Genomic DNA, 13,448 nt, shown 5'->3' on the forward strand with positions numbered 1-13,448 from the left:
CTTGGAACTAGTTGGAACTTGGCAATACACCATGAAATGTTCTCCTTGAAATGCGTCTGCCTTGACTAGTGGGAGAGCTAGAAATCCTGCAAAAAAAAGCCTGTTATCTTATTTCCAGTCCAATTTTGAAGGCTCCAGCTTATCAGATAAACTCCAGATAAGCATCCGGAGTTTCAGCCTCATGCATGAATCCAACCTCCCAACGAGCGGAAGTTGTGCCATGCGAAGGAATTCACACAGTGTACATTCCAGATGCTGACTTGTGGCGCCTCAGGGAGCATATTATAAATTATAATAGCAACACACTTGGACATCATAGAGACCAACCTCTATGTGGCTACATAAGGAAATGTCAATCAGTGTGTGTTATCAGAAGAAAAATCTAATTGTCCCTCATTTGTAAAGTGTGTGTCATATCCCCCTCTGCTAACAGGACCACATGGAGGATAAAAGCCTACTGCTGCAATTGGCTAATGGAGTTACTCCTTTAGCTGATATAGAAGAAGGCTGTGCTGAAAGTCGCACGCTCAACGCTTGCCCGAGCCCAGTGGCAGGGGCAGTCAAACTCTGGCCTCTTCCTAACACCTAGTGGGGCTGACAGCCACTGAGCGTGTGTGTGGGGGGAAAGTTCCATGCTCTTGGGAGGGCGGAGTTTCAGGAGGAAGGGGCGGGGTTAGAGGCAGCAAGCCATCAGTGCCGCCTGGACCATGGTGTGCATCCCCCCAGCCCTCAGAGCCATGCAAAGTGCCCGGTGCAGCAATCCAGTGATGACTTAAAGGGTTTGGGTCTCCGGATGCTGCCACTCAAGCAGCTCTGGGCACCTTTAAATCACCAGATCCAAGGGCAACTGCTCCTTCCCCTCCCGCCCCCCCATCGGAGGGCCTGACAACACCCATTACTTCATCAAGCTGAGATAACCAGACATTCTCCCCACGGTGCTGCTTTGAATCACACATTACTCCATGCGGTCACAGGCCTTGGTTCAGAGGAGCAGTGGGTGCGTTTCCAGATACCAGCGGCTGCATTTACCTGCCAGGCAAAGTGTTTTCTGTAATTGAGCGCAGTGAGAAGGGATTGATGCGTCGGGGGCAGGCGGAGGCTGCTGAGAATTGGGGTGTGAAGGGAAGAGGGAGTTCTGCTCTTGCGTTTAATCCTGGGCCTCTTTCAGGTACTTTAACCATTCTCTGATTGCCTGGCTAGCTACCGAAAAGCCCCCGGCTCAGGCACCTGCTGAATCCCAGCTTGTAACTGTGCCTCGTTCCAGAGCTGAAGGGAAGAACTCAGGATGGCCCAGAAAGCAAAGCCATCTCAGGAGTGTCTAGCAGTGACTTGAGGGGAGGCCGGCCCAGCTCAGTCAGGCCGAGAACACTCCCACAAAGGTGCCACGTACCTCCACATGCGGGGCAAACCCCAGAAGCTCGGTGCTTCCGATTCAGTCCATCCCAGAAAGGGCCCATTGAGTCTAGCAGCTGGGCAATTCCTACCCGGCCTCGGAGCTCACAGCTGAAGATCCGGTCAGGCTGGAACAGCCCTGGCTCCCTCTGTAAGACTTGTTCATCGCCCCCTGCCCCCACCCCCTGGGTGTCTGGGAACGGGTATTCCAGGGTGTGACTCAGTCTTGCTCTCTCTGCGACAGGACAGCTGAGCACACAGGGAGAAGAGATTTGAGGACAATAAACCACTAAAAGCAGAACTGATCCCCCATTAGAAGCCAGGGTGGGGCTCGATTTATCCTGTGGCCAACTTAGAGCCCCCAAATCTGCCCAAACTGGTCAATGCAGTGTTCACCGCCCTGGATTCCCACCGGGACCCAGCAATATCCTTCCCCCCTCTCCTCTCCTCCACAATGGCTCCATGAGTGCGAGTCAGAAAGCAAGTCTGGATTAGATACAGATTATATCAGGAGCGGGCAACATTTTTTATATGGGGGGGGCTACTGTAAGATTTTGGTAAGTGGTCAAGGGTCTATGGAAGGAGTGCAGGGTCTGAGATGCAGGTTGGGTGCAGAAGGGAGCTCAAGGTGGGGGCTGGGGTGTAGGACAGGGTGTGGGGTCTGAGAGGGGATTGCAACCTGGGGCAGGGGTTTGGGGTGCACAGTCCTGGAGGGGATATGGATGCTGGAGAGGATTTTGGCCTGGGGGAGGGATGTAGGAAGGGGTGCAGGGTCTGGGAGAGAGCCGTGACGTGGGAAAAGTGGGGTGCAGAGGGCTTGGGTGCTGACTGGGAGTTGGGGTATGGGCGGGAGTGAGGTGCCAGAGGCAGGCTGTGTCTGGGAGGACTCTCAGTTTAGAGAGCAAAGAACATGACTGGAGCAGTAAAGGCGTGACTGCAATCAGTGGCGGATTAGCCACTGGACTCATGTGGCTGCTGCCCGAGGACCCCGACCAAATAGGGGAGCCCTGGAAAAATGGTTGCCCTGATCCACCCCACCTGACATTCCTGCTGGGGAGAGGGGTTGGGGCACCGGGGCATGCTCTTCTCTGACCACTAGGTTCTCCTGCCTCCATGCCCTGACTCTGCTCCCCAACAGGAGCACTGGGAAGGCAAAATCCCAGCATCCCAGCCTCACTCTCTGGAGCTTTGGGGTGGGGGGGGAGGACTGCAGGCAGAAGGGGTGTGGAGTGTCCCCCACATGCGCTGGCCTAGGGCCCCACAATCCCTTCTCTGCCTTTAACAGCAGTGCTAAGAAGAGATCGAAATTCATCCCGTGGCCACTCACTCGACTCTGGGATAAGAACCACGTCTGGGATAAGAACCGACCAGGACCACATCAGACGCCACAGGCTGCCAGCAGAGATACTGCCCTAGCTTTCATTAATCTCCCTGAAAGGCATTTCGCTTTCAGACAATCCTCAGTGAAATGTCCTGGCACGCAACAACCCACGCAGGGCCCGGGTCACTTTCTTTCTCCCTCATTTTGGGATGTGCTGCTCACATCCACAAAGGGGGCGAGGGGAAAGATTGAATCAGAAATCTCCCATAGCGCCGAGGTGCTAGGGTGTCACATTTAAGGACACTTCCCTCCCCTTCACTCTCAGTGGCCCGCAAGCAAGCAGATTACACGTGTAATTACTCATTTCTCTACAATTTCACGTTCATAAATGCATCAGAGCCTGACAGCAAATTACACCCCGCCCGGCTGTAAGGTGCAGCATTCCCAGCGAGCGGAGAATTCCTAGTTCATTACCAAGAGAGCTTGCTACTTGGCACTACCCAATTGTACCAATCTCAGACAAGCGACCACATTTCTCAGCCTCTCTCAACTCCACTGGCTTTTCAGATTCAGGAATAAAAAGTGCAACAAAACCAGCCACCTTGACGTCTCTTTAGGGCTCTGCGGTCTTAAGTGTAGGACTGCCCTTCGTTTTTGTTTGTGCCACTGCAGTTCCTCTTGATGGGAAATAACCTCTTTAAGAATACACGGCTCAGCGGCTGGAATATTTCCCTGCGTAACATAAAAACAGTTGTATTGAGTGAGATTCATGGCCTGTTTAGCATAACTCGCTGTCCTCTGACAAAGGCTGTTGCCAGCTGCTTTGGGGGAATGAAGAAAACAGGGCAATTTACTGCGAGATCCACCCTCTGTCGTCCTGCCCCAGCTCCTGGCAGGCAGAAGTCTAGGGACGCCCAGAGCATGGGCCAACCATAAGGTAAGTCAACGTTGCAACCGGGGGTGTGAATAGCAGCTGGTGTAGACGCACCTGTGCTAATTATACAACTGCTGGCTTGTGAGACGCTAAGAGCGTGGGCCGCACAATCTGTCTGTCAATTCTGGTTACATAATTGTCAGGGCAGCGTGTGCAGAATCCTGGGCTACGTCTGCACTGCAGATTTTTTGCGGAAGAGGATACGCAAATCGTGTGCTCATTTACATATTGTGCGTGCTCATTTGCATATCTTCTTCCAACTCTTTTTGCGGAAGAGATTTTGCCATTAAAAAGCCCTGAGTAGATGGGGCCATTTGTCGGAAAAAAAAATCCTTCTGTGCAAGATCCCTGTAAAATGAGGGATTACAGGATCTTGTGCAAAAGGGGGGGGTTTCGGACAAATGGCCCCATCTACACGGGGCTTTTCAATGGCAAAACTTCTTCCACAAAAAGGATGGGAAGAAGATATGCAAATGAGCATGCTCTATATGCAAATGAGTGTCTGATTTGCATATCCTCTTCCGCAAAAAAAAACCGCAGTGTCAACGTAGCCCTGCTCTCCAGCAACCCCTCCTACCCTCTCGGATTTTAATGAGCAAGGTTGGCAGTGCCACCAGACACACTGCCATTCGTAGCTCTGACTGCTACGTAGCCCTGCCCAGAGTGGCTGGTTTTGTGGCATTCCCCGTCCAGTGGGTGGCCAGGGTGCTGCTCACTGTAATTCTATTAGTGCTTCCCGGGGAGAGTCCCAAATGAAGGGCCCCTTGGCAGAGCACCTCACACACATGCCTTAAGCCCCCTCCCCAGCCCTGCGATGCCCAGATCAAAACTTGGCTCCGAGCCCACCCCAGCTTCGAGGGGGTTTGGAATCTGAGCCCTGTCTCAACCCAGGACCAATCACAACCCTGCGTCGAGGCGCCTCCCAGCTCCGAGCTGCTAGACCAGAGGCTTCGCTCCCCCGTGGGTCTGACTCACAGAAGGGTAAACTGAGGCACAGAAAGGAGAAGACCAACATTTCCAGAACTGGCCGTGGATTGCTGGTGCCCCAACTTGAGACACTTCGAGATAGGAGCGACTGTTGCTCAGGATCTTTCAGTCAGGCTGATGGGGCCACATTGGCACGCGGACTCCGAGACACCCATTCAACACGGTGCCCTTGCAGCTCACAGATACACAGCGAATCAGGACCGGACCTAGGGATTTAGCCCAAAAGTTCTTCAACTAGTGACTAGACCATGCAGCTCCCTTTTTATTCTTTTCCACGCTCCATCCCAGTGGGGCAGGGACTCTGGGCCTGGAGACCTCTTCCTACTGCAGCCAGGCTCCTCTCCTTTGCCCTCTCTGTGGCACTTTGTCAAAACTCTCTGCTTCTCCTTGTCACCCCTTGTCAGTTTGTGGGAAGGCCTGGGGTGCGGCTGCCGTCTCATCCCACCATGCAGCCTCGCTTGGCCGTGCTCGCAAGATGCTTGGCCAGCAGATCCAGTGGACCCAAACCTCTTCTCTTGCACCAACGTAAAGTTGCCTGTAGAGTCTACCTGACCCCGGGAGGCAGACACATGGGGGGAGAGCCCCCAGCATGCCTCGCTCTACCTTTGTAGACCAGATGCAGACCTCCAGCCCCAAACTTAGCAAAGCACAGAGAGATCCAGACCCTCCACGTTATTTAGACTCCCACCTTACACTGAAATCAGTATCACAGAATCATAGAATCCTAGAGCTGGAAGCGACCTCAGGAGGTCACCAAGTCCAGACCCCTGCTCTAGGCAGGACCAATCCCAACTCAATCATCCCAGCCAGGGCTTTGTCAAGCCGAGACTTAAACACCTCTAGGGATGGAGACTCCACAACCTCCCTAGGGAACCCATCCCAGTGCTTCCCTACCCTCCTAGGGAAATAGTTTTTCCTAATATCCAACCTGGACCTCCCCCACTGTAACTTGAGACCATTGCTCCTTGTTCTGCATCTGTCACCACTGAGAACAGCCTCTCTCCATCCTCTTTGGAACCTCTCTTCAGGCTGTTGCAGGCTGCTATCAAATCCCCCCTCACTCTTCTCTGCTGAAGACTAAATAAGCCCAAATCCCTCAGCCTCCCCTTGTAGGTCATGTGCTTCACCCCCCTCATCATTTTGGTTGCCCTCTGCTGGACCTTCTCCAATGCATCCACATCCTTTCTATAGTGGGGGGCTCAGAACTGGATGCAAAACTCCAGATATGGCTGACTACAGGGGAATAATCACTTCTCTAGATCTGCTGGCAATACTCCTATTAATGCATTTGGCTATAAGGGCCCACTATTGACTCATATCCAGCTTCACATCCACTGTAATCCCCAGGGCCTTTTCTGCCGAACTACTATTTAGTCAGCCGGGCCCCCGCCTGTAACAATGCTTGGGATGCCTCTGACCCAAGTGCAATTAGGAGCATAATTACCTTTGAGGACTTGGGCCAATATGCTGCACCAAATCCCTCATTCTTAATTCTTCATGTCAGTTACTCCTGGCCACGGATGTTCGACTCACCACCCTGGAGACTTGTGCATGTGCATTACGACAAGCTTTCCCCATTTTCCCCAGCTGATCTATGTGCCTCCTCCTTAGACACATGGTTGTGAAGGCAGCCTTGGGGGCATATCAGCACAGTTTGCATTACATAGAGCACTTTCGAAAAAAGGCGTTATTTCTCGTAAAACAAGGTTTTCCGTGGTCGGAAAAACTGCCGCATTCTTTTGAGTTACTTTCGAAAGAACGCGGCAGCAGTCTAGATGCAGGAAAAGATTTTTCAAAAAATCCCTATAGTCTAGACACACCAGGAATTGCAATCTGTGTGCTAAGTAAATTTTTAATTGCCCAGGGCTGCGACCACAGTGCAGTGCACATGATTAGTCTTCAGCCACTAGAGGGTGCATCTAGCCTGGCTTTCCTGATCTATAGCCTTCCTGAAATTGCTAATGTGGGGGTGGGGGTTGCAGGAGAAGGGAGGTGCTAGAAATCCTTTGGCGCAGGAATGACCATAGAAATATATCATTTTTAGATTAGATCATTTAATGTTGCTATTTCTATACCCTCGGGAAAAATCCAATGCTCTTAGACAAAGATTGAGTGAGGAACCGTTCTTTGTTTATAGCTGATGTGGTTAAATTTATGGCTTAAAAAAAAACCTCCGTTACATTTATGTACCTGGAATAGGTCCAGATCTCTCGAATTACGCTGCTGTAGGTTCCAGAAGAGCCTACATTTCATTGACTTTCAATGAGACTCACCCTCTCACGCCACATTGGAAAATCCTGCCCCTTGATTAAATCCACTGCCGTCCATTGGGTTGCTTTATTCTGTTCTACTCAGCTTCTTACACTACTCTTGGCCATGCATTAAACCAGAGTGACTCTCATCATTGGGTTTACACCATCGGAGATCATTACTTACCCCTACGGGCCTGGTTTTCCCCTCACACTGACTTTAAAACAGCCAGTTAGACTGAAACTGACGTGTTGAGGAACTGAATTGAGACCAACGTGCCTTGCAGTGGTTCAAGTAAGACTGGGAATGGGCACTTCTGGCTCTGTTAGCATTGCCAGAGGATTACTATTTGACCACAGAATCATACACTCATACACCTGGAAGAGACCTCAGGAGGTCAAGTCAAAGCAGGATCAACCCCAACTAAATCAACCCAGCCAGGGCTTTGTCAAGCTGAGACTTAAACACCTCTAGGGATGGAGATTCCACCCCCTCCCTAGGGAACCCATCCCAGTGCTTCACCACTCGCCTAGCGAAATAGTTTTTCCTAATCTCCAACCTAGACCTCCCCCACTGCAACTTGAGACCATTGCTCCTTGTTCTACCATCTGTCACTACTGAGAACAGCCTTTCTCCATCCTCTTTGGAACCTCCCTTCAGGAAGTTGCAGGCTGCTATCAAATCCCCCCTCACTCTTCTCTTCTGCAGACTGAACAAACCCAAATCTCTCAGTCTCTCCTCATAGGTCATGTGCTCCAGCCCCCAAATCATTTTGATTGCCTTCCTCTGGACCTTCTCCAATGTGCTCACATCCTTTCTATAGAAGGATAGGCGCTCCATAGGAGATTCTGAAGGCAACTCACAGAGCCAGTTCTACCCAGGGATACCTGTGCATGGCTCCCACTAACACCCAATGGAAGCCACACATGCCTGAGTGAGGACTTTATCCCTCCTGGTTCCATGTTTCTAATACAGACAAAGCACTGAGAGGGGAAAGCTGAGAGACTGAATTCTTCTCCTGCGCTTTGCGTTGAGACACCAGACACAGCAAGTGGCAAGAGCCAAAGTAACGTCCCACTTTGTCATCCAAACCACTGGCCACCAATGTGAACAAGGAAATAGAAAGTGAACACTGGGAAATGCTTGAACAGGACAGTAGCTTCCAGGGAGAGTCCATCTGCTTTGTTTTCTGGATTCCAGATAGCTTTGATATTCAGATGCTTCAGTGGGGGAGCCGAGTTAGTCTGTTACTGAAAAAACTTAAAAAACAACAAATAATCTAGCAGCACCTTAAAGAGTAATAAACCATGTAGATGGGATCATGAGCTTTCGTGGGTACAACCCACTTCTTCAGATGAATGGAGTATTGAAAGTCTAGTTCCAAAATAAATAGGGGATGTGGGGGGGGGGGGCGGAAGGAAGAGGGAAAATAGTGAATTAAAATGTTCGTGTTACAAGAAGCAGATAGAGAAGGTGCCAATTGTTCTTAAGTACCCATTGGTTGGTTAGTTAAGTCATTAGGAAGTGCAAGGTTGTGTACAAGCCACGTAATGTCTTTATTCATTCCTTTGGGATGGCTCCCAAACTTGTAAATGAAGTTATGTTCCAAGGCTTCCCTGTGTATTTGGCTTGTGGAATTGGCCTGAGACAACACAGTGACTTTGAGATCCATTAAGGAGTGCCCGGGCAGGTTAAAGTATTCTCCAACAGGTTTCTCTGTGTTGCCTTTTTGGATATCTGATCTGTTTCCATTAATTCTTTCCCGTAGACACTGTCCAGTTTGGCCAATATCCACGGCAGAGGGGCATTGCTCGCATTCGATGGCATAGATCACATTCAGGGCTGGCCCGAGACCTTTTGGCAACCAGGGGCCTGCCCCCGGGGCGCACGGCGCATGCGCGGGCCAGCCACAGCCACTGGCGCACAGCCCAGGGCCCGCCCCCCGGGGCGCACGGTGCATGTGCTGCCCGGCCCGGCCAGCACTGCTGGTATGCACGCCGGGCCATGCAGGACCCCACAGCCATGGGGGCCGGCGCTTCGGGAGCCAGGTGCGCGTCACCTGATGGCAGCTATCAGGGATGCCGCGCACCCCTCACAGCTGCCATCAGGTGCCCCCCATTGGTTGGCACTCCGGGCAGCTCCCCAGCTCACCCATGCCTTAATCCGGCCCTGATCATATTAGTGGATGTGCAATTTGATATTCAGATGTGTGATTTTGCCATTGAAGGCATGAGAGGAATAATGTAACTTAGAAGGCAGGAAACTGTAACCATTGTAAACATGGCAGAGCCTTGGGCAGGGGGCTGGACTTGATGACCTCCTAAGGTCTCTTCCAGCTCTAGGATTCTATAATTCTATGATATGAAGAAACTCTTGTGGGGAGACTCATCTTGGACCAGCTGTAAACTAAGAAAGAAATCAGAAGCAAAACTTTCCTGAGTAATTTTTGACAATGGAACTTAAGAGCCCTGTTATGTTCATGGCATACGCAGAGAAGTTAGACTGAAATATGCTCTTGCAACATAACACATGGAATTCAGAACCCAAACACATAAGAACCCCCAAACAGAGAGAGATAAAGCTGGAGGCTTCTCAAAACAGAAAGCCACGACGAACCCAGTCTTCCGTGAGGCTAGCTTTTCGGAAGACTGCCTCCGATCAATGCCTGCTTCCCTACAGCACCCCCAGCCTTCAAACAGGGACAGCAAACCCCCCCTCCTCCGCCGCCGCCTTTAAATAGCTGGCAATTCCAACACAGCTCTCAGTATTAGCACAGGCACTTCTGAAAACTGCATCCCAAGCAGCGAAGCACAGATCTGAATTTCCCCAGGGTTTGAGGATACACAGCAATCAGAAAACAGAAGCTGGTTGAATTTTCCCATAGAGGAAGCACAACCATGTGGTTAAGCCATGGGACTGCAGGTCAGGAAATGTGGGTTCCGTTCCTGGCTCTTACATGGGCAAGTTCCTTGTATCTCTAGCTCTGTGTCCTACCTATGAAACGGGGATGGGACTTCCCCTCTCCGGCTATCTGTTTAGATTGTCAGCTCTTCAGGGCCAGAATCTTACGGTGCGCGTGCGTATGTACATCGCCTCGCACAATGAGGGACCAATGTTGGTTGCTACTGCAGGGGTCACCGTCCATTTTGGTTGCCCTCTGCTGGACCTCTGACTGGGATTTACTGGTAGATCTTGGAGCCTCTGACAAGTGATCCTGACGGTTTGGCCGGAAAACTCCCCCCACTGTCATGCCGATCCTGCCCTCTGTCTTGAAGCTGCCCCCCTAGGATCCTCCTGCTCGCTGTGCAAGGTGTGGGAGGGAGACGGGGGCGCTGATGTCAGGGTGTCCCTCCTCCCCTCACTCATGTAACCCCATCTCCACACAGAGAGAAGGGACTGGAGGGAAGTCGGCAATGCAATTCTTTGTCCCTCCCACACACTGTGTGTGTCTCTTTCCCTTTCACACACACACAGGCTACGTCTACACTGGCCCCTTTTTCGAAAGGGGCATGCTAATTTTAAACTTCGGAATAGGGAAATCTGCGGGGGATTTAAATATCCCCCGCGGGATTTAAATAAAGATGTCCGCTGCTTTTTTCCGGCTTGGGGAAAAGCCGGAAAAAAGCGTCTAGACTGGCCCGATCCTCCAGAATAAAGCCCTATTCAAAGTAGGAATAAGAGATCCTCCAGAATAGGGCTTTATTCCGGAGGATCGGGCCAGTCTAGACGCTTTTTTCCGGCTTTTCCCCAAGCCGGAAAAAAACGGCGGACATCTTTATTTAAATCCCGCGGGGGATATTTAAATCCCCCGCAGATTTCCCTATTCCGAAGTTTAAAATTAGCATGCCCCTTTCGAAAAAGGGGCCAGTGTAGACGTAGCCACAGGGTATGTCTAGACTACATGGCTCTGTCATTTTTTGAGGAGTAAGGCTAGTTTGAACCAAGGGGTTTGATTTGAACTAATGTGTCCCGGAGTGCACTTCCTGGTTCGAATCAGCTGTTGAGCGGAATAACGCATGGATTATGTTAATGAAGTGCGAGATATTTAAATCCCCGCTTCATTAGCAATTTTGGTCGGCTACATTTGCAGCCCTAGCTCAAACTAGGGAGCAAGTGTAGAAATACCCTTAGTCTATAAGGTGCCACAGGAGTTCTCGTTGTTTATGCAGATTCAGACTAACACGGCTACCCCTCTGAAACTAAACCACAGCCACTCAGTTCCGTAAGGGATGTGGCACTGCTTCCATGGGGAAGTGAAGAGAGAGCGCAATTCTGCTTGGGAGCTCGTGCAAATGTTTACATGGATGCCCCTTGTAACATTTAGACAGCAGGAACAATAGCATACCCGGGAAGGGAGCTGTTCTCCTGGACAGCTGCTTTTTCAAGCTGGCTCTGCGTGCGTACAGCCTGGTTGCTAGCCGGCTGGGCTGTGCCGCTCTCCATTCGTATGGCATGCCAGGGGGGATAATAGGAGCTCTCGTCCATAAAACGATGACAATATGAAGTGTATCAGGTCTAGAAACAGCTCCACCGCACTCATGATTCCCCGCCTGACAAAACCTATCTCCGGAGGAGGCTGCGACAATGAGGGCTTGAGATTGGCGGTAGCTGCGGACAGAAATGGACTTTGGAGACTAACCTGATTTCTAGACTGGTCACTGTAACGTTTCGCCACGTCCAAAGGGGCCCTATGTCCGGCACCTTGCTGTCTCTGCCCAAATTGGCTCTCCGTTACCACCCGGGGTGGAGGGGGACCTGGGCCCACCCCCTCTCCAGGTCCCAGTCCAGGACCCTAAGGGCAGGCGTCCAGAACGCACCACCCAACCAGGGGGGGTATGGCCGCAACTCACCGGTTCCCGGGGCTTTCCGACCCCGTCCTAGGCTGCTTCCTCCGACCCCTTCGGCTCTGACCTGCCACGCTCAGTTCAATGGGTCACCGGGCAAGACTCACCCTCTCTGGTCGAGGGGGTCCCTCGCTGCCAGTCCTGGTGCGTCTGCCGGTCCCGCAGAGTTCCCTGCTGGCTGCGCCGGCTGCCGCGCTGCCCAGCATGGTCTCCGACTCTCCCCCCATTGAGCTCATGGCTGGCTGGCTTTTGAACCCGGCGCCCCTGGCCAGGGACTCTGGCGCATGCGTCCTGGGATGCCGGGTCCTCCCCGGCGTCGTGTGCAGGGAGGGGCTCCCGCGCCTGCGCCAGCCACCACCACTGAGCAGGCTCGGCAGAGCCGCTCGGGTTTCCCGGCGGCAGCGCCCTGCGGTGCCCAAGTGCGGGGTGCGGGGTTAGGGCACACGATCCCCGCCGCCCCCTCACAGTCACTTGTAGCATCCCCCTCCACCCCCAGCCCAGAAATTAAGCAAAGAGACAGCCTCCACTCTAAGGCAGGTGTGTCTGGGCTGGCCAAAGGGACAATGAATTTCAATGGGAACTGGAGGCTTAATTCTCCCAAGCCTGACCGAACAGCCCAGCCTTCAAGATGTATCCACCAGGTGGAAGAAGCAATCGTATTATAGCTAAAGTGAGGCTGTCGTAAAGCTCTCCCTCAGCTGCCCGGTGTGCCACACTGCTGGCTCCGTTCGGATGCTGACAATAGACTGTCTGCTCCTCCTGACCATTCTGCCTTTAACCTTTAGCCTGCAGGCTCTGCAGAAAACAGCACAAGCGTGTTTCAGAAGTGGCACCGCCTCCTCTAGCACCCCCTGCTCATGCGCTGAGCTCCCTTTTCCTCTGGTTCTTGCCATTTATTTCCCTTTATTGAGCTCATCATCTGATCAGCCTATTCTTTGTCCTCCCTCCCCTCCCTCCACCTCCGGCATCAAAAATCCCCCTCACAGCAGGTAATTATTCCAGGTAAGTGTGCGACCTTCTTTGTCGCTCTAAGTGATCTGGGTGCTACCACAGTCACTACTGCTATGGCTGCGCTTCACGTATGCTAGTGGTTACGGCGCTGCTCACAGCGCGCCGCAGGGAAACCACTGTCGGGTGTCCACACTGTGCTCCTTGCGACAGAGGAGTGTGTCCACATGATCAGCTCCTGCAACGCCCCAGCGAGCAGTGCATTGTGGGAGCTACCCCCTGCGCACTGGGCTGCAGGGTGCTTTGGGAAGGGTTTGCAATGCCGCATGGGGCTATCAGTGTCACATCATGCAGGTTTCCCAGCCCTATTGCTCCATGGCCATCCTGCTACACTGACAGCTGGAGAAGGGGAGGAGAAGGGAGTGTGACAGGTAGGGAGTGTGTGTGTGTGTGTGTGTGTGTGTGTGTGTGTGTGTGTGTGTGTGTGTGTGTGTGTGTGTGTGTGTGTGGCATGCTGAGAGAGTGTTTTGGGGGATGTCGGCATACTATGTTGTAAGTTCTGACAGTGGCAGGAAACAACCCCTTCTGAGGCAAGGGGAAGGGAAAATCCCAACATCTCAGCCCCTCCCCACCTACCTTCCTGACTTTTTGCACAGCAGTGTCTCTCTCTCTCTCTCTCTCTCTCTCTCTCTCTCTCTCTCTCTGTCACACACACACACACACGCACTCACACCTGCTTCTGTGTTCAACAGCATGAGCACTGCATCTGACT

The 13,448-nt window shown here is 52.2% G+C and overlaps 1 protein-coding gene across 1 annotated transcript in view; it reads left to right on the plus strand.

Moving 5' to 3' along the window:
- Window positions 1–13,448, plus strand: part of LOC102447598 (substance-P receptor) — a 117,199-nt gene that overhangs the window by 92,600 nt on the left and 11,151 nt on the right. The gene's annotated exons all lie outside the window — the stretch shown is intronic.

The sequence above is a fragment of the Pelodiscus sinensis genome, chromosome 28 (assembly GCF_052426305.1).
Source record: "Pelodiscus sinensis isolate ZL-2025 chromosome 28, ASM5242630v1, whole genome shotgun sequence".
NCBI classification, from domain to species: Eukaryota; Metazoa; Chordata; order Testudines; family Trionychidae; genus Pelodiscus; species Pelodiscus sinensis.